We start from the raw sequence: 21,503 nt of genomic DNA on the forward strand, positions 1-21,503 counted from the left end.
GCTCACAGGGATCTCATTGGCCAGTCCTCTTTCTCCTTTCTCAAGTTTAAAGTCTAAATCATAAGATTCAAAGCTGAAAGGACTCTTCGTACCATCTAACCCAGTAGTTGCAGGACTCAAACGAGATCATGGTCATGAAGTACTTTGCAAACTTTAAAGTGTTTTATATATGTATACATGCATCCATATATATTGATTATGATTATCTCACTACTGGGAATACAGTAGGTGCTTAATACTTGTTGATTTGCTTTTTCTCCTTCTTTCTCTGGCTATTTACTTATACACATATTTACTTATACACATGCTGACAGGCAACCTGATAACCTAACATTGAACCTGAGTAAAAGACTTAGCAAAGCAGATTTTTAAAAAAATGATTGACTTATTAGGTACTTATTACGATACCATCACTTTGTTAGACACTTTGGGGAGGTCAAGAGCTGTCATTCATCCAGGGAATAACCTTATATCAAGAACTACTATGATAAGAACTGGGGGAAGTACAAAGTTTAGGTACGGCATGGACCCTGCCGTCAGGTCACTGTAACATATAATGACCATAGCAAGATACCAGTAGTAATAATGGTATCAATGTAGATGGTAAAATACATAATATTGGGGGGGGTGAAGCCAAGGTGGCGGCTGGAAAGCAAGGACTACTGTGAGCTCCCCACCAAGTCCCTCCAAAAACCTATAAAAATGGCTTTGAACCATTTCTAGAATTGCAGAACCCACAAAATAGCAGAGGGAAGCAGGGCTCCAGCCCAGGACAGCCTGGATGTTTGCTGGGTGAGGTCTTTCATGCACAGAGCTGGGATCAGAGCGGATCAGAGCCCAGCGCGGCGTGGACCAACCAGACCAGGAGCTGGGCAGAGCATGCCCCAGCACCCTGAATCAGTGAACTGTGGCAGTTACCAGACTTCTCAACCCACAAACATCAAAGACAACAGAGAAGAACTGCAGAACCCACAAAATAGTTGAGGGAATCAGGGTTCTAGCCCAGGACAGCCTGGATGGTCTCTGGGTAAGGTCTATCCCACACGTAGCTGGGAGTGGAGTGGAGCAGAGCCCAGCATGTGCTGTGCGGACCAACCAGATCAGTAGCCGGGTGGAGTGTGCCCTAACACCCTGAATCGGTGAGCTGTGGCAGTTACCAGACTTCTCAACCCACAAACACCAAAGACAACAGAGAAGGTTAGTGGGAAAAGCTGCTGGAGACAGGGGGATAGAGTTCGCAGTTAGGCCACCGGCCCGGGGGCAGCGGAGGTGGGGCAGCTACAAAACTACAGCTGCAGTTGCTTCTGGCCCCAGGCCCATCTGGTGGAAGGAATTAAGTGCAGGATCAGAGCAGGAGTGCAGAGCCTGCTGAAGATCTAGGTCCAGTCCAGGTTGGGGGTTCTTGGGGACGGAGGAGTGCTGGTGTGGCAGCCCATCCCCCCAAGCGTGGAATATAGTACTCTTTTACTCTACAAGCAGTCATACCCCGCTGAAAAACTCAAGGGTCAAGTTAGTTGGCTGGGAACATGGCCAGGTAGTGAAAACGCAGATTCAGTCTCAGACTTTAGAATCTTTCTTTGGTGACAAAGAAGACTAAAATACAGCAAGAAGAAGTCAACAAAGTCAAAGTGCCTACAACAAAAGCCTCCAAGAAAAACATGAACTGGTCTCAGGCCATGGAAAAGCTCAAAAAGGAGTTGGAAAAGCAAGTTAGAGAAGTAGAGGAAAAATTGGGAAGAGAAATGAGAAGGATGCGAGAATACCATGAAAAACAAATCAATGACTTGCTAAAGGAGACCCAAAAAAAATATTGAAAAATATACTGAAGAAAACAACACCTTAAAAAGTAGACTAACTCAAATGGCAAAAGAGCTCCAAAAAGCCAATGAGGAGAAGAATGCCTTGAAAGACAGAATTAGCCAATTGGAAAAGGAGGTCCAAAAGACCACTGAAGAAAATACCACCTTAAATATTAGATTGGAGCAAGTGGAAGCTAGTGACTTGATGAGAAATCAAGATATCATAAAACAGAACCAAAGGAATGATAAAGTGGAAGACAATGTGAAATATCTCCTTGGAAAAACCACTGACCTGGAAAATAGATCCAGGAGAGATAAATTAAAAATTATAGGACTACCTGAAAGCCATGATCAAAAAAAGAGCCTAGACATCATCTTTCAAGAAATTATCAAGGAGAACTGCCCTGATATTCTAGAGCCACAGGGCAAAATAGAAATTGAAAGAATCCACCGATTGCCTCCTCAAATAGATCCCCAAAAGAAATCTCCTAGGAATATTGTTGCCAAATTCCAGAGCTCCCAGATCAAGGAGAAAATACTGCAAGCAGCCAGAAAGAAACAATTTGAGTATTGTGGAAACACAATCAGAATAATCCAAGTTCTAGCAGCTTCTACATTAAGAGATCGAAGGTCTTGGAATATGATATTCCAGAGGTCAGTGGAGCTAGGATTAAAACCAAGAATCACCTACCCAGCAAAACTGAGTATCATGCTCCAAGGCAAAATATTGATTTTCAACAAAATAGAGGACTTTCAAGCTTTCTCAGTGAAAAGACCAGAGCTGAATAGAAAATTTGACTTTCAAACACAAGATTCAAGAGAAGCATGAAAAGGTAATCAAGAAAAAGAACAAGAAAAAGAAATCACAAGGGACTTACTAAAGTTGAACCGTTTTGTTTATATTCCTACATGGAAAGATAGTGTGTTTGATTCATGAGACCTCAGTATTAGGGTAGCTAAGGAAATAGGCATATATATGTGGGCATATATATATATATGTATATGTGTGTATGTATGTATGTGTATATATATGTGTGTGTATATATATATATATATATATATGGATAGATAGATAGAGAGAGGGAGACAGAGAGATAGAGAAAGATAGAGAGAGAGAGAGAGAGAGAGAGAGAGAGAGAGAGAGAGAGAGAGAGAGAGAGAGAGTGAGAGAGAGAGAGAACAGGGTGAGTTGAAGATGAAGGGATGATATCTAAAAGAAATAAAATCAAATTAAGGGATGAGAGGAATATATCGAGAGAGGGAGAAAGGGAGAGATAGAATGGGGTAAATTATCTCACATAAAAGTGGCAAGAAAAAGCAGTTCTGTAGGAAGAGAAGAGAGGTGAGGGGGAATGAGTGAACCTTGCTCTCATCAGATTTGACCTAAGGTGGGAATACGATACATACTCAATTGGGTATCTTACCCCACAGGAAAGAAGGAGGAAGAAGATAAATATTCCTGGTGGGGGCTCAAGCTGAAGGCAGTAGAGAAATGAGGTTAATTCTAACCCCTCAGGCTACTCTACAACCCCGAGGAACCCCTCAGAGTACTCTAGAACCTTAAGGAACCCCCGTGGGGTCCTCTAGAAGCCTGAGGGGCAGGTGTAGCTTGCCTGGCTCTGGGAAAGTGAGCCAAAGTGTATTTGTTACAAAGCAAACAGGGATTCATGGTAGGTTTTTGAACAGAGGAGTACATGGCATAGTAGATAAGGAACTGGATTTAGACCAAGGAAGAAATAGGTTCAGATCCTGCCCCAGACATTAGCCGTATAATGGTGGGCCTTAATTTCCTCATTTGTAAACTGTTGGACTGAACAGTCTCTAAGGTTCCTTTAGCTTAAATCTATGATCTTCCAAGTGACAAGGCACTAGAAATACTGTATATTATAGAAATATTATATATTATATAGAAATACATATTGTAAACAGAGAACAGGCTATGATGATGTTGTTAAATGGTTCTTTTCAAAATTGTTTTGAAATTGTTAAGTTTTAAAGAAAACTCATATTCAGACTTGGGAAAATTGGGGAATACCTTCAAAGGGGTTATGGGATAAGAAGCTGAGAAATGTGTTTGCCATGATTCAGGTACTAATGAGGAAAAAGAGTTTGATGTCAGATTTAGGAGTGGATGATCCTCCATTTATAAAGGATACTAGAAAAATGGAATTAGAAAGTCTTCTGGTCATATCACTAAGTCCCCAGGGATTTAAAAGCGTGCCCTTTTGTCCTGAACTGGAATGGTGACAGAAGAACGGTTAAGATCTTAGCCCATGCTATGAGTTCACAAACAGGATATCAGACTGGTATGGGCTGGATTACACTGGTTAAAGAGACTGAATGATAGCCAAGCTATTCGGGCCATTAATAATGTGCCTGAATGTCATGTGATGAAATAGGGCATGGATTTGAACTCAGGTCCTCCTGACTCCAGGGCCAGTGCTCTACTCACTGCGCCACCTAGCTGCCTGAGTTTCCTCAACTATAAAATGAGGGATAATAATAGCACCTACCTCAGAGAGTTGTTATAAAGATCAAATGAGATAATATTTGGAAACAACTAGCACAGGGCCTGGCATACAACAGGAGCTTCATAAAGGCTTGTTCCCTTCCCCCACCCACTTATTTCTTCCAGAATCTGTAGTTTAAGGCTCAGTTTAAATGCTACCTCCTATATGAGGTTTCTCTGACCCCTCAGGAAAGTTGCTAGTGGCCTCCCTGGATTTTTGTTTTTTGGACTTGGTGCAGGAAAACTCCTGATGAGTTCCACCATTTCAGGTCAAGCTCTGCAATTTAGAGTCTTCCCTGGAGGTAGGACTAGGCCTAGAGAGGTCAGGTGAGCCGCCCAGTGTTACAGTTACTGTGGCTCAGTACTGAATGCAGGCCTTCCTGACTCCAAGGCCACCTCTCCATCCACTGTACCAGGTGTATGTACAGTAATGATTTTGTTTACAGTAATGATAATGGTTTCCCTTTAAAGGGATCATGGGTTTAGAGCTAGAAGGAACCTTAGAGGGCAACTTTATTTTACAGGAGAAACTGAGGCCTGGGGGCAAGGAGTAGGGTGAGGTGACTTATACAACACGGTCATACAACCAGTAGGTATCTGGAGCAGGATGTGAATCCTAGGTTTTTCTCACTCCATGTTCAGTGCTCCACCCACCACAACAGAGGTATCAGAGGTGGCCATGGGCAGCAAGCAAAGCAGCCTACAATACTTCCCAGGAACCAGCTGAACATGTCACTGGGAAATATTTAACAAATAAAAATTCAATAAAACATGGATAATGTTAATTTGAGTACTTTTTTTTGCAATATGGGTAAAGGGAAAATATATGGGGATATTTATTTGATATAAAAACAAAATATATTGATATATATATATACAATATATTGATATCAATACAATATTTTAAAGAGTGTTTGCATTTGTTTTCATTGATTCCAGAGGCAAAAAAAATGACAAATATGTAAAAGTTATGTAGTGAGATTATTATACAATATAAGGAAAATAATTTTAAAAATTTATAAGGTATCTTGAAAATGTAATGCCCTCAAAATTATATTGATTCTACCACAGGCTTCTTATTTCTGTAATGAGTTTAGAAGACATACTCTTCTAGTTTTTATTTTATTAAACCAATTCTACATCCTCATAAAGTGAAACAAGGTCAGAGAAACTTCCCAACATCAGAAATGCTGTCCAAGAGAGCCCGTATAGAAGAGGGATTCCCTAAGCTAATATGATACTCCAGATGTTCTTTTTAAAAAATTAGCATTTTATTTTCCCCCAATTTTGTAAAAACAATTTTCCCATTTGTCTTTAAAACTTTGAGTTCCCAATTCTCTCCCTTCCTCCCCCTCCGCAACTGCTTTGAGAAGGCAAATAGTTTTTATTTTTAATGCAATTTATTTATTTAACATATTTGGTTTTCAGCATTGATTTTCACAACATTTTGAATTACAAATTTTCTCCCCATTTCTACCCTTCCCCCCACTCCAAGATGGCTTATATTCTGGTTGCCCTGTTCCCCAGTCAGCCCTCCCCTCTATCACCCCCCTCCCCTCTCATCCCCTTTTCCCTTCCTTTCTTGTAGGGCAAGATAAATTTCTACGCCCCATTGCCTGTGTATCTTATTTTTTAGGTGCATACAAAAACTTTTTTTTGGTTTTGAACATCTGATTTTAAAACTTTGAGTTCCAAATTCTCTCCCCTCTTCCCTTCCCACCCACCCTCCCTAAGAAGTTGAGCAATTCAACCTAGGCCACACATGTATCATTATGTATAACCCTTCCACAATACTCATGTTGTGAAAGGCTAACTACATTTTGCTCCTTCCCAACCCATCCCGCTTTATTGAATTTTCTCCCTTGACCCTGTCCCCTTTCCAAAGTGTTTGTTATGATTTCCTCCACCCCCATCTGCCCTCCCCTCCATCATCCCCCCCCTTTTATTTTTTTTTTTATCTTCCTCCCTCTTCTTTCCTGTGGGGTAAGATACCCAACTGAGTATGTATGGTATTCCCCCTCAGGCCAAATCTGATGAGAGCAAGGTTCACTCATTCCCCCCTCACCTGCCCTCTCCCCTCCTCCCATAGAACTGCTTCCTCTTGCCACCTTTATGAGAGATAATCCACCCCATTCTATCTCTCCCTATCTCCCTCTCTCAGTATGTTACTCTCTCATCCCTTAATTTCATTTTATTTCTTTTAGATATCTTCCCTTCATCTTCAACTCACCCTGTGTCTGCTCTCTCTATTTTACATATATATATATAAACACATATATATATATATACACATACATACACATACATACATATACACATAGATACATACATACATAAACATTCACTTATATATATACATACACATATATATATATATATACATATATATATGCATATTCCCTTCAACTACCCTAATACTGAGGTCTCATGAATCATATCATCTTTCCGTGTAGGAATGTAAACAAAACAGTTCAACTTTAGTAAGTCCCTTGCAATTTCCGTTTCTTGATTACCTTTTCATGCTTCTCTTGATTCTTGTGTTTGAAAGTCAAATTTTCTATTCAGTTCTGGTCTTTTCACTGAGAAAGCTTGAAAGTCCTCTATTTTATTGAAACTCCATATTTTGCCTTGGAACATGATACTCAGTTTTGCTGGGTAGGTGATTCTAGGTTTTAATCCTAGCTCCATTGACCTCCGGAATATCGCATTCCAAGCCCTTCGATCTCTTAATGTAGAAGCTGCCAGATCTGGGTTATTCTGATTGGGTTTCCACAATATTCAAATTGTTTCTTTCTGGCTGCTTGCAGTATTTTCTCCTTGATCTGGGAGCTCTGGAATTTGGCAACAATATTCCTAGGAGATTTCTTTTTGGTATCTATTTGAGGAGGCGATCGATGGATTCTTTCAATTTCTATTTTGCCCTGTGGCTCTAGAATATCAGGGCAGTTCTCCTTGATAATTTCCTGAAAGATGGTATCTAGGCTCTTTTTTTGATCATGGCTTTCAGGTAGTCCTATAATTTTTAAATTATCTCTCCTGGATCTATTTTCCAGGTCAGTGCTTTTTCCAAGGAGATATTTCACATTGTCTTGCATTTTTTCATTCCTCTGGTTCTGTTTTATAATATCCTGATTTCTCATAAAGTCACTAGCTTCCACTTGCTCCAATCTAATTTTTAAAGTAGTATTTTCTTCAGTGGTCTTTTGGACCTCCTTTTCCATTTGGCTAATTCTGCCTTTCAAGGCATTCTTCTCCTCATTGGCTTTTTGGAGCTCTTTTGCCATTTGAGTTAGTCTGTTTTTTAAGGTGTTGTTTTCTTCAGTGTATTTTTCAGTATTTTTTTGGGTCTCCTTTAGCAAGTCATTGACTTGTTTTTCATGGTATTCTCGCATCCTTCTCATTTCTCTTCCCAATTTTCCCTCTACTTCTCTAACTTGCTTTTCCAAATCCTTTTTGAGTTCTTCTATGGCCTGGGGCCAGTTCATGTTTTTCTTGGAGGCTTTTGTTGTAGGCTCTATGACTTTGTCATCTTCTTTAGGCTGTATGTTTTGGTCTTCTTTGTCACCAAAGAAAGAACCCAAAGTCTGAGACTGAATCTGGGCGCGTTTTCGCTGCCTGGCCATATTCCCAACCAACTAACTTGACCCTTGAGTTTTTCAGTGGGGTATGACTGCTTGTAGACTAACGAGTTCTATGTTCTACGTTTGGGGGGAGGTGCCAGCTCTGTCAGAGCCGCACTCCTCCTTCCCCAAGGACCCCCAGTCCAGACTGGACTTAGATCTTCAGCAGGCTGTTGCACTCCTGCTCTGATCCGCCACTTAATTCCTCCCACCAGGTGGGCCTGGAGCTGGAAGCAGCAGCAGCGGTAGTTGCCCCACCTCCGCTGCCCTCGGGGCTGGAAGCCGAACCGCGAACTCCTTCCACTCCGCAGCTTTTCCCACTAACCTTCTCCGCAGTCTTTGGTGTTTGTGGGTCGAGGGGTCTGGTAACTGCCGCAGCTCACATATTCAGGGCGCTAGGGCCCCCTCCGCCCGGCTTCTGGTCTGGATCGTCCACGCTGCTCAGGCTGGGCTCTGCTCCACTCTGTTCCCAGCTCCCAGCTCCCAGCTCCGTGTGGAATAGACCTCACCCAGAGACCATCCAGGCTGTCCTGGGCTGGAGCCCTGCTTCCCTCTGCTGTTCTGTGGGTTCTGCCGTTCTAGAATTGGTTCAGAGCCATTTTTATAGGTTTTTGGAGGGACTCGGGTACGGAGCTCACTCTAGTCCGTGCTTACCAGCCGCCATCTTGGCTCCGCCCCCTATCACCTTTGAGAAGGCAAATAATTCAATACAGGTTATAGTAGTAGTAGTCATGCAAAACATTTCCATAATAGTCATGTTGTGAAAGAACACACAGAACCCCACTCCACTCCCAAAAAGAACCTCAAGAAAAATTTAAAAAGTAAAATAAATATTCTCCTCTCTATATTCAGGCACCATCAGTTCTTTCTCTGGGGATAGATAGCATTTTTCATCATGAATCCTTCAGAGTTGTCTTGGATCACTGTGTTGCTGAAAATAGCTAAGTCATTCACAGCTGATCATCTTACAATATTACTGTCACTCTGATCACAGTACATTTCACTCTGTATCAGCTCATGTAAGTCTTTCTAGGTTTTTCTCAGAGCATCCTGCTCATCATTTCCTATAGCATACTAGTATTCCATCACAATCACACACCACAATTGGTTCATCCATTCCCTAATTGATGGTCATCCCTTCATTTCCAATTCTTTGCCACCAGAAAAAAGCCACTATAAATATTTTTGTACTTATAGGTCCTTTTCTTTTTTTTAAAAAAAAAAATCTCTTTGTGATACAGACCTAGTAGGGTTGTTGCTAGGTCAAAGGGTATACATGGTTTTATAGCCCTTTGGGCATGGGTCCAAATTGCTCTATAGAATGGATGGATCAGTTTACAAATCCACCAACAATGCATTAACATCTCATTTTCCCCACATCCCCTCTAAATTTGTCATTTTCCTTTTCTGTACAATTAGCCAATCTAATAGTTATGATATGATACCTCAGAATTGTTTCAATTTGCATTTCTCCAATCAGTAGTGAGTTAGAGTATCTTTTCATATGGCTACAGATGATTACTTCACCTGAAAGCTGTTCATATCTTTTGATTACTTATTAATTGAGGAATGGCTCTTGTTCTTATAAATTTGACTCAGTTCTCTATATGTTTGAGAAATGAGGCCTTTATCAGAGAAACTTGCTTCAAACTTTTTCAGTTACTATTGCCCGCTGTACTTCTTTCCATCCTATCCCCCCACCCCCAACCCTGTCTGACCCTGTCTATTCTACACTGTCTCTCCTTGTACCCTGTCACTCCTCAAAAGTGCTCTGCCTCTGACCACTGCCTCCCACATTCTGCCTCCTCCTCTATCACCCACCCTTCTCTTATCCCATTCCCCTCCCACTTCTCTGTAGGGCAAGATAGATTTCCATACCCAACTGAGCATGCATGCCATTCTCTCCCCAAGCCAACCCTGAGGAGAGTATGGTTCAGTCATTCCCCCTTAACTCCCCCCACTTCCCCACCACTATAAATGCTTTTTCTTGTCTCTTTCATGTAAGACAAATTCACTCCATTCTACCTCTCTCCTTCCCCTTCTCCCAGGTCATTTCTCTCTCACCCCTTAATTTTATTTTTTTAGAAAACATCCTTTCATATTCAACTCACACCTGTGCCATCTGTCTATATATATACTCCCTTTACTGTCATAAGACGACAAAGTTTTTAGCAACTACAAGTATCATCCTCCCATGTAGGAACGTGAACAGTCCAACCTCATTAAGTCCTTCATGTTTTCTCTTTCTTGTATACTTCTTTATACTTCTCTTGAGTCTTGTATTTGAAGGTCCAATTTTGTATTCAGCTTTGGTCTTTTCATCAAGAATGCTTGAAAGACTTCTGTTTCATTGAATATACATTTCTTCTCCTGAAGGATTATACTCAGTTTCACTTGGTAGGTGATTCTTGGTTGTAATCCTAGCTCCCTTGCCTTCTGGAACATCACATTCCAAGCCATCTGATCCTTTAATGTAGAAGCTGCCAAATCTTGTGTCAATCTGACTGTGGCTCCAGGATACCTGAATTGTCTTCCTCTGGCTGCTTGCAACATTTTCTCCTTGCCTGTGAACTCTGAGATTTGGCCATAGTATTCTTGGGAGTTTTCATCTTGGGATTTCTTTCAAGAGGTGATCAGAAGATTCTTTCAATTTCTATTTTACCCTCTGGTTGTAGAATATCAGGGCAGCTTTCCTTGATAATTTCTTGAAAGCTGATGTCTAGGCTCTTTCCTTGATCATGGCTTTCAGGTAGTCCAATAGTTTTCAAATTAACTCTCCTGGATCTATCCTCTACTTTTTTCATTCTTTTTGTCCTGTTCCACTGCTTCCCTGTTTGCTATAAAGTCACTAGCCTCTTGCTAAACTCCAGTTTCTAAGGAATTATTCTCTTCAGTGAGCTCTCACACCTCTCTTTCCACCTGGCCAATTCTACCCTTCAAGGAGTTCTCCTCTTGAGTGAATTCCTGCACCAAATTCCATCTGGCCAACATCACTCTTCAAGGAATTCCTCTCCCATTGGCTCCTTGTACTCCCCCCCCCCATTTTTTTTTACCATTTGGCCCATTCCATTCCCTAAGGTGTTATTTTCCTCAGCACTTTCTCATGTCTCCTTTACCAAGCTGTTGACTGGTTCTTCGTGATCTTCTTGCATCACTCTCATTTCTCCTCCCAATCCCTCCTCCACCTCTCCTACCTGATTTCCAAAATCCCCTCTGAGCTCCTCCATGGCCTCAGACCAATACATGTCCTTCTTGGAGGCTTTGGATGTAGGGGCTTTGACTTTGTTTTCTTCTCTTGAGTGTGCATTTTGATCTTCCTTGTCACCATAGTAATTTTCCAAAGTCAGAATTTTTTTTCCTGCTGTTTTCTCATTTTCCCAGCCCATTACTTGACTTTTAACTGTGTTTGTTTGTTTTTTGAGGGTGGGAGGCAAGGCAGTTAGGGTAGGTTAAAGGCCAAGGGAGGCCCAGGTGGGACTTTTTTGTGTGAAATCAATTTGAAAGGGACAAAAGTAGAAGCATCTAGTCAAGACAAAAATCCCCCAAATCTATGAGATATGATGAGTATAGATGGGAAATCAAGTATTTCCATGTTTGCAAAAGGTGTGGGGATAAAAGGGAAAGGGGGGACATCCCAGAAGAAAAACTACAGTTACCTGGACTAATGAAAAAGAAGGGTTTTATTTGTCTTGAAGGGAATGAAGGAATCTAAAGTGACTCAAGTCCACAGCTCAAATGAGAACCATTTGACAGGAGAAGCGTTGGGTCACAGAAAACCATTGGTGTCACTTTAATAGTTGGGAAGTGAGAATTAGACAATCAACATATTGCAAGAAACTCCATGGAGCATGCGTGCTTTGTGAATGACTTGAGAGAGACTTACAGAGTCTAAATCTAGATACTTCATTTTAGCCCTTGGGATTGAGTCACAGCTGAGAGAGGCCATTTCTGCAATTTCTTCTGTAGGGATACTTTTCCAGAGCTAGGTCACCTATGTCTTGCCCTCAGGATTAGAGGGGTGCCCCTGAGGAGTTGGGTAAGTCTGTTTCTAACTCTCTTGGCTCAAGCCCGCATTCCATTGTTTCCACAACTTTTAACCACCAGTCATTAGAACCCAAGTTCCATTTAAGCAATGAATGGCAATTAGCTCCCTCTCCCTGCATTTCCTGTGACACAACTTTCTCTGCCTGTCAGGAAGGTCCTCCTACCACATGTGACTTAGGCTTCCTGTGATGTAAGCAGGTCACATGGCCTATTAATGGTGAGAAAGATCTTCAAATCTAAATTGGTATTATGGTAGGGTGCGTATCAACTCCGTTTTACAGATGAAGGAGTGCTGGTAAGTTTCCTCAGCTTATGAGAAGTTTGGGAGAGTAGCAGCAGACCTGGGTCCAAATCCTGCATCTGATGCTTACTTCCTTTGTGACCTTGGGCATGTCACAACCTCTCTGGATTTTACTGTCTTCATCTGTAAAATAAGGGAGTTGGACTAGGAGGCCATTGAAGCCCCTTCCAGCACTAGTTCAACAATTCTATGAATCAGTCAACATTTACCGTATTTCCCCAGGTATAAGACGCTCCCATATATAAGATGCACCTTAATTTCGGGTCCTGAAATTTGAAAAAAATGTATTTCATAAAGTTATTGAACTCAAGTTTTATTTGTCTGCTCATAGCTTTCTTTTGGGCAAGTTTGTTGCATGTATGCATTTAATGAAGCTGAAGCACTGATTGTGTCCTCCTTTGAAATCAGTAACTTCTTTATCATCAGAAATTCTTCTTGCCTCATGCTGAACCATCCTGGTGGACGCAGGAATTACAATTGCCCTTTGCTCTTCAATCCATATCTTCAATTCCCTCCCTAAATCAGGCCATTTTGCTGACTTGCCTCTCATGGCCTTCTTCTGCTGTGGCGTTTTCAGTAGGATCTCTTCTTCCCATAGCCAGTCTCAGATTGTTTTCTCAGTTGGAGGAAGACCAAACTTATGTTCAGCAGCATGATTTCCACTCACTTTTGCAAACTGGATCCCTTTTTACTTGAATTCAGCACTGTATGAAAATCTTTTCTGAGCCATTTCTGGGCAGAAGTGGCAAAAACTTAATATACCGATAACAAATGCGAAACAATGAGCACAAAGACAACAAGCACGAAAAAGCAGGAAATGCAAGTAAAAAAAAATCTACAACCACTGTATAAGATGCACCATTTTTAGACCCCACATTTTTCTGAAAAGGGTGTGTCTTATACATGGGAAAACACGGTACATATTTCCCAGTATGGGAAATACTTCACCTTCCCATCCAGAGAATGATGCTTTATAACAAAGAACAGGCAAAGAAAAAAATAGAGCAAAAAGAATCAATACATAGAAAAAAAAACCCTGACATTTTCTGTAGTACTTCATGCCCACAGTCCCAGTGGGGTGAAGGGATGCCTCCTCATGTCTTTTCTTTGGGGTCTAGCTCTGTCATTATAATTTCAAATTCAAACTGATTGGCTTTTGTAACTGAAATGGCTAAGTTCTTTGGATTGCTACTTTGTCTGCCACCTCGTGGTCTCAACCTAGTAAACATTGGATGAATAAACAAAAAAGCTTTTTTTTTTACTTGCTACATGCAATGCTTTATGCTAATCACTAAGGATAAAAAGAGAAAAAGTACAGCACTCTTTGCCCTCGAGCAGCTTACATTCTAACAGGTAACCAGCCTCTACCAGCTCCACAATGATCAAATTGTCAGTACACAAGTAAATTTTCATTTTCATTTTGGAAGTTGGGAAACACTATGAATTCAGGCTTGGTTTGTTGTTTCGTGAATTGTCTAGACTAAAGAACATGATGGACAAAATGTTAATGATGCTGATTAAAACTTAAAAGTGTGTTTATGTGATGCATTTTTTGAAAATCTGGAGAGAAAGGGTACTTTGTTCCAAGAAGTTTTAGGTGAGCTCTTTCAGTAGGTCTAGAACTGGACTCAAGGCCACCTGTGGCCTTCTAGGGCCTTGGGGTCAGCCTTTTGACTGAGTCCAAGTTTTACCAAACAAATCCTTTCATTAAGGCGATTTGTTCTGTGAAGTCTGGATTCAGTCAACGTGCCACCCTTGAGGACCTAGAGGGCCACAGGTGGCCTTGAGGCCGAAGGTTCCCCACCCATCTACTGATTCAGGGATTTCAATCACACAGGTAGTAAGGGCAGCTAGGTGGCACAGTGTAGAAAGTGCTGGGCTTGGAGTCAGGAAGACCTGAGTTCAAAGGTGACCTCAGACACTAGTTATGTGACCCTGGGCAAGTCACTTGACCTTGTTTGCTTCAGACCTCATCTGTCAAGTGAGCTGGAGAAGGAAATGGCAAACCACTGCAGTCTCTTTACCAAGAAAACCCCAAATGGGGCCATGAAGAGTCAGATGTGACTGAACAGAAACAAAACCAAGAGGGAAGTGCATTTATTCTCCTCATTTTATAGATGAGGAAACAGGTGGGCAGGACTTACGGGTGATGCCCAAATGAGTTCATTCCTGCCCTATACTATTGAATGGCACTCAGAAAATCACAAGTTCAGAGAAATAAGATGGCAGGGGTCTACCAAAGGGTCAGCATTCATAGGCAGAGAACTATGGAAGTTCAGGGGACAAAAGAAAATGGTGAATAAGACATCAGAATAACAAACGAGGCAGACAAGCAAAACCAGAGGAGGAGCAGATAGACCAGGAGACTAGAGATAAGTCAAGGGACCATGATTGGCCGTGATGATGGTAAAGGTGATTTTATGTGAGCAGAAGAAATGTAATTAGAGGGTGCCCTCTTGTAAAGATTGAACTTGCAAGATAAAAAAGCACACCCTAGGGAAAACACTTCCAACTGAATGCATTACTCTGACTTTACTGACACGATGTTCTATCATCTGAGTTTAGGTTAGCCGGACTTATTCTGTAGGTCTTTAGTCCTGATCATTCAGGTCCCACTGCAGCCTCAGCACTTCACTTTTCCAAGTATTGCAGGGGTTCTTAACTTTTAGTGTGTGTTGTAAGCCCCTTGGGCAGCCTGGTAAAGTCTATGGACCCTTTCTCTGAATTATGGTTTGTTGCCTAGAACAAAGCAAAGAACAAAGGTTTGTTACCTAGAAGGAAGGGCTAAATTTCAGCTAGAGGTTATATAGATTTTTTTCCCATCCAAATTCATGGATCCCCTAAAATCTTTCTAGAGACCCCTTGGGGGATATCTGTGGATCCCAAGTTAAGAACTCCTCCTTAAGGCCATACTATCAACTATGCGTATTGTTCTGTATTTGATCACACTGCAGTAGTAGAAAGGATGTGAGAGAAATATGTTTCAAAAAAAGGATGGGTCAGTCATGAAGAGTGACCAATAGCAGCAGCCTGTGTCTATTTCCTCTGATGACCACATCATGTGAATTCCCATGGGAAGAAGGTTCTTAACATGCTGGATAGAGCAAGAGTCACCATAGTACAGACAGACATGGGAGCGAGGGAGTGGAGTGTTGTTGCCATCTGCATCCCTGGAGAAAAGTACCCACATCAGAGAGTTCATAGATCCATTCTCTAATAGCAGTGTTTCATTTTCTGGAAAAGTCTTCCATGCTCTGGGAAACCTTTCTGGCTCCAAGTTCCACACTCTACCACCTAATTGCCCCTTTCCTGCAGCCTGGCTTACTGTCATTCTCAGGTAGTGCCCCCCAAGTAGCCTTAAGACTATGGTATTAATTCCTGCCTTAGGCTGTGGGGAAGGAGGTAGGGGCAGAGAAAAGTTTAGAAAAGATTTAAAGCCAGAGGATCTGGGTTCAAACGCAGGCTCTGTTGTTTGACCTTTAGGAAGGTGTCTGAGCCTCTGATTCCTAATTCATAGGGGGTTAGACTAAGTGAATGATCCCTTCCAGCTTTAGACCAATAATAGACTAACAGTAACAGCTCACATGCATATAAAGCATCGCTTTTACAGAGTACTTTCCTAACAACTACTTTGTGAGAAAAAATATATTATCTCTATTTTACAGATAAAGAAACTGAGACCCAGGGAGGTTATGATTGGTCACATAGCTAGGAAGAGGCAGAAGCAGTCCTAGAACCCCATCCAGAGCAGCATGGCATGGGGAAAAGAGCTCTGACCTAGGTATGCCATTTACTGAGTCGCTTAATGCTCTCTCCTCTCTCCCCAGGAATGTTTGTTTCTTCATCTCTAAAGTAAGGGGTTCAACTAACCAACAAGCATTTGTTAAGTGCTTGCTATTGTTAAACCTGAAAATTTTGTTGAAGGAAACAACAGAGCTAGGTGATAGAAAAATCCATGTTGTTTATTATTTTCCCTTAAAGCATAGCGGAGCTAGCTTACTTGTACGTACAAGGAGTCAGAGTATAAACTCTGGCTACCTGAACAAAGCAATGAGAAAACTTATATACGTTATTTTAGCAGAGCTAGCAAGCCTGTATTACCTCATCTTTTATGACCCCCATGTATGTTTAACCATGATACAAGAAGAGGATTTTCCTTAATTGAATAGAGTTGTAAAGGATGTTGACAAAAGTCAGTTGAAACTGCAGCCCAGCGTCTCTGTGTCTCATTACATTCCATAACATAGTATATACCTGTAGAATATTAAGCAAGGTAATCTCTCTTGGGGTTAGGGTAATGTCCTTAATGATCTGGCCCTGTTGACAGTGGTAAGGGTATTGCCTGAGCAAACTTTTAGAGAGAACAAAGAAGCCCAGGTCCTGGATCTTCTTCCAGTTACTCATTAATTCAGGCTCTGGGTCTAGCTGGAATTAGAAATGATATAAAATAGTAAAATATTTTCCACACTATGTACCAGGCACTTTAAATACAAAATCCTCACTCTCAAGCTTTATTCTATTGGGGAAAATAACATGTACACACATGTATATACCTTTTATTATATATTTATTTTTATTATTTTATTACATATTATTTTAAAATTTAGCATAGATCTTTTATGTATTTATTATTTGCTTTATTATATATATACACACTTGTGTGTCATTTATCATTTATATATAAATTATATACAATACATATGTATATATGTACATACATATGTATACAATGTAGTTGGGGGAGGCATTAGAAGCTGGAGAGTCAGTAAAGGCTTTGAGTGTTTGAGCTGGGAGTCAAAGAGACGGATTTGATGAAGAACTTCTATCATATACTTATTACATATAATAATGAGGCTTATTTTCCTATGTGGGTTATAGAAATGAGCCAAAGCAGTTGATAAAAGACAGAACTAAAGACATAAAAGGAAGACTTTGGCTGTGGTGACTTATTTGCTACGGCATTCTCCAACTCCATGGAAGTTTTTTTCATGGGAGGTTTAGACAGAGTCAAAACAAGGTCTTCGCTGCCCTCTGGCACGTCCCTGCTCCCCTGCAATAAGGGTTATATGGGAACTCCCTTCTGGCTCTTGAGTTTCTCCTGACCCTGGAACTCTGTGGGCAGGTGATCATTACCACATTTTACTTTCCTACTGGGCCTGGAAGGGAAGCAGTGCTACTAATTCTTGTTTTACTCTAGCTCTCATTACCTTCGAGGTCATACACTTGTCTTTGTATCCTTAACAACTAACACAGAGCCTGGCACATGAGAAGATGAATGGCTTTTTTGTTCATTTTTTAAAAATTTCTATTTTGTTTGCTTTTCTTTCTAGACTTAGTCACCAAATAAATTAGCATTCTATGTCCAAAGTAGAACAAAAATAGAGGTTTGTACATGAAGCCAAATTTCTATTATATGTAACTTGCTTTTCCTTTAAAGTATACGATAAATTACAATTGGGGAATAGCTGAGCAAGTTGTGGTATGCTACTGTGGTGGAATACTATTGTGCTCTAAAAAATGATGAGCAGGATGCTCTTAGAGAAACCTGAAAAAGCTTACATGAACTGATGCAAAGTGAAATGAGTAGAACTAGGAGAATGTTATACATAGTAACAGCAAGACTGTGAGATGGTCAACTGTGAAAGACTTAGCTATTCTCAGCAATACAATGATCCAAGACAATTCTGAAGGACTTATGATGAAAAATGCTATCCATTCACAGAGAGAGAAAAACAATGGACTTTGAATATAGATCAAAACATACTTTTTAGCTTTATTTTTCTTGTGTTTGTTTTTGGTCTATGTTTTTTTTTACAACATGACTAATATGGAAATATGTTTTGCATGACTGCACATGTATAAACTATATCAAATTGTTTGCCTTATCAAATGAGAGGGGTGGGGAGGGAGGGAGAGAATTTGGAGCTAAAAATTTTAAAAACAAATGTTGAAAATTGTTTTTACGTGTAATTGGGGAAAATAAAATAGTAACTAAATAAAAAATTCCCAAAAAGTGTATGATAAACTTAATATGAAATTTTCTAAGCTTTCCTGCTTGTCTATTTTTGTCTGGCTATACTCTGTTCTCTTCTGTGCATTTAAAAAATATCTTTTACTTTTTTTTGGAGGAGCCCTATTGCCAACCTTTCTCACCCTGCCAACTCCCTCAATCCTGTTGAAAAAGAGAAAGGAAAACAAAACTCTTGTAGCCAATCAGCTTTTCCATCAAAATGTTGTCTCTGTCTAAGAAAGGTTTCTGCACCTTGAATCCATCACCGTATGGTCACATCAGTAACATGCTTCCTCATTGCTTCTGTGGAATCATGGTATACTGAACACAATTCTTAAGGCTTTCAATATTGTTTTTTTCTTTACAATGTTGCTATTATTTAAATTGTTCTCCTGGTTCTTTTCACTACATTCTGTGTCAGTTTATACAAGTCTTCCTGCAAATGCATCTGAAAACCGTCCATTTTGGTATTTGTGCACCAATATTCCATTTCCTTCACACACCACAACTTGTTTAGCCATTTGCCAATTGATGAGCACCTCCTAAGTGTCTAGTTCTTTGCAATATAACAAAAAGGGCTGCTATAAATGTTCTTGTACATATGGGCAGTTTTCCTCTTTCTTTGATCTCTTTAGGGCATAGGCATAGGAAAGGTATCTCTGGATCAGAGGGAATGCAAAGTCTAGTGGCTTTTGGGGCATAGTTCCAAATTGCTTTGCAGAATGGCTGAACCAATTCACACTTCCACCAGCAATGTATTATCATTGTTCAGGCTTCCCCATAGCCTCTCCATAATTGTCATTTTCCCTTTTAGTCACCTTTGCCAATCCAATGGACATCAGGGAGAACTTCAGATTTGTTTTAATTGACATTTCTCTAATTCTGAGTAATATGGATCTTTTTCATGTTCATGTAGTTGTTAATAGCTTGGATTCCATTCTTTTAAAATTGCCTATTTATATGATGTTTCATCATTTTGTCTATTGGGAATAGAACTTGTTCTTATTTATTTGAATCAGTTCCTTAAATAGCTTGAATACCAGACCTTTACTAGAGAAATATATTGCAGGCTTTCTCCCCCCAGTTAACTATTCTCCTTCTAATTTTAACAGTGTAGGTTTTGTTTGTGCAAGAGGTTTTTTTTTTCATTTTATGTAATCAGAGCTATCTATTTTATCTTCTACAGAAATAAATGTTTTAGGGGTAGCTAGGTGGCACAGTGAGTAGAGCACCAGCCCTGGAGTCAGGAGGACCTGAGCTCAAATTCAGACTCAGACACTTGACAAACTTACTAGCTGTGTGACCTTGGGCAAGCCCTGCCTTCCCCCTTCCAAAAAAAAAGATACAGTAGAGTTCCTCCCCCACAAAGATACCAGTTTGTTTTGAGAAGAAAGGCCAAGACTGAAGAAGATGGGAGGAGGTGCAGGCAATAATACATTAAGGCAGAAGGGAATATCAGTCTTCATTTGCACACTTCCCAATATGTGATTAGTTTTGAATATATCATGGTCACATGTTAGATCCTATCAAGTTTAAATTCAGTTGTACAAAATTTATCCCAGTTGTACACCATGTAAAAGCAGAAGAGTCATAAGCACATTGGGAAGTTTAACTAATCTTCCCTGCAAACAACCTTTGAGCAAGAATTTTGCTAACTTGTTCATCGAATTTTTCTCCCCATACAAAGACACAATGACAAAACACAAGTCTTTCCTACTTTCTTTGATTTCTTTGGGAATATAGTCCTACAAGTAGTATAAATGACTTAAAGGATATGCACGGTTTGACAACTTTCTGGGTATAGTTCTAATTCAGCTTTAAATCTGTGATCCTATGGATCCACATGTTTTGCTCATGTCCTACAATTCCTTTAGGGCAGCTAGGTTGTATAGTGGATAGAGTGCTGGGCCTAGAGCTAGAAAGACTCATCTTTCTGAGTTCAAATCTGGCCTCAGTCACTTATTTGATGTGTGACTCTGGGCAAGTCACTTAACGCTGTTTGCCACAATTTCCTTGTCTGTAAAATGAGCTGCAGAAGGAAATGGCAAACCATTCAAGTATCTCTGCCAAGAAAACCCCAAATGGGGTCAAGAGAAGTCACACACAATGAAAATGACTGAACAACAACTTCTTTAATGGTGGACAATGTCTTTGATTTCATGGGAAAGATTCTTGAAGCTTTTGTGTGTTGCAGATCTCTTTGGCAGTCACATAAAACATATGGGCCCTTTCTCTGAATAATGTTATAAAATGCAGGGACTTGCCTAGCACTCTCCCCCAGGTCCCTCCAAACACTGATAAAAAATGACTGAACAAATTCGAGAACTGCATAACCCACGATATGGCACAGGGAAGCAGGGCTCCACCCCAGGACAGCCTGGATGGTCACTGGGTAAGGTCTATTGGACACGGAGCTGGGAGCGGAGTGGAGCAGAGCTCAGCGTGGGCTGCGACTGGACCAACCAGACCGGGAGTTGGACGGAACAGGCCCTAATGCCCTGAATCAGTGAGCCGTGGCAGTTACCAGACTTCTCAACCCACAAACGCCAAAGACAACAGAGAAGGTTAGTGGGAAAAGCTTCGGGGACAGAGTGAAAGGATTTCCTGGTTCAGCCACCACCCCAGAGGCAGAGGAGGTGGTGCAGCTCTGAGGACAGAACTACAGCTGCAGTTGCTTCTGGCCCCAGGCCCACCTGGTGGGAGGAGTTAAGTGGCGGATCAGAGCAGGAATGCAGAGCCTGCTTAAGATCTGAGTTTGGTCTGGGTTGGCGGTTCTTGGGGGAGGAGAAGCACTGGTGTGGCAGAGCTTGCTGTATAAAAATAGCTCTGAAAACAACAGCACATCCCCTCAAGCTTGGAACAAAGTACTCTCTACTCTACAAGCAGTCATACCCTGATAAAAAACTCAAGGGTCAAATAGTTGATGGGGAACATGGCCAGGCAGTAAAAATGATCTCAGATTCAGACTCAGACTTTGGAATCTTTCTTTGGTGACAAAGAAGACCAAAACATACAGCCAGAAGAAGTCAACAAAGTCAAAGAGCCTACATCAAAAGCCTCCAAGAAAAACATGAACTGGTCTCAGGCCATGGAAGAGCTCAAAAAGGAGTTGGAAAAGCAAGTTGGAGAAGTAGAGGAAAAAATGGGAAGACAAATGAGAATGATGCAAGAAAACCATGAAAAACAAATCAATGACTTGCTAAAGGAGACCCCCCCCAAA

The sequence above is a fragment of the Trichosurus vulpecula genome, chromosome 6 (genome assembly GCF_011100635.1).
Source record: "Trichosurus vulpecula isolate mTriVul1 chromosome 6, mTriVul1.pri, whole genome shotgun sequence".
Taxonomy (NCBI): Eukaryota; Metazoa; Chordata; class Mammalia; order Diprotodontia; family Phalangeridae; genus Trichosurus; species Trichosurus vulpecula.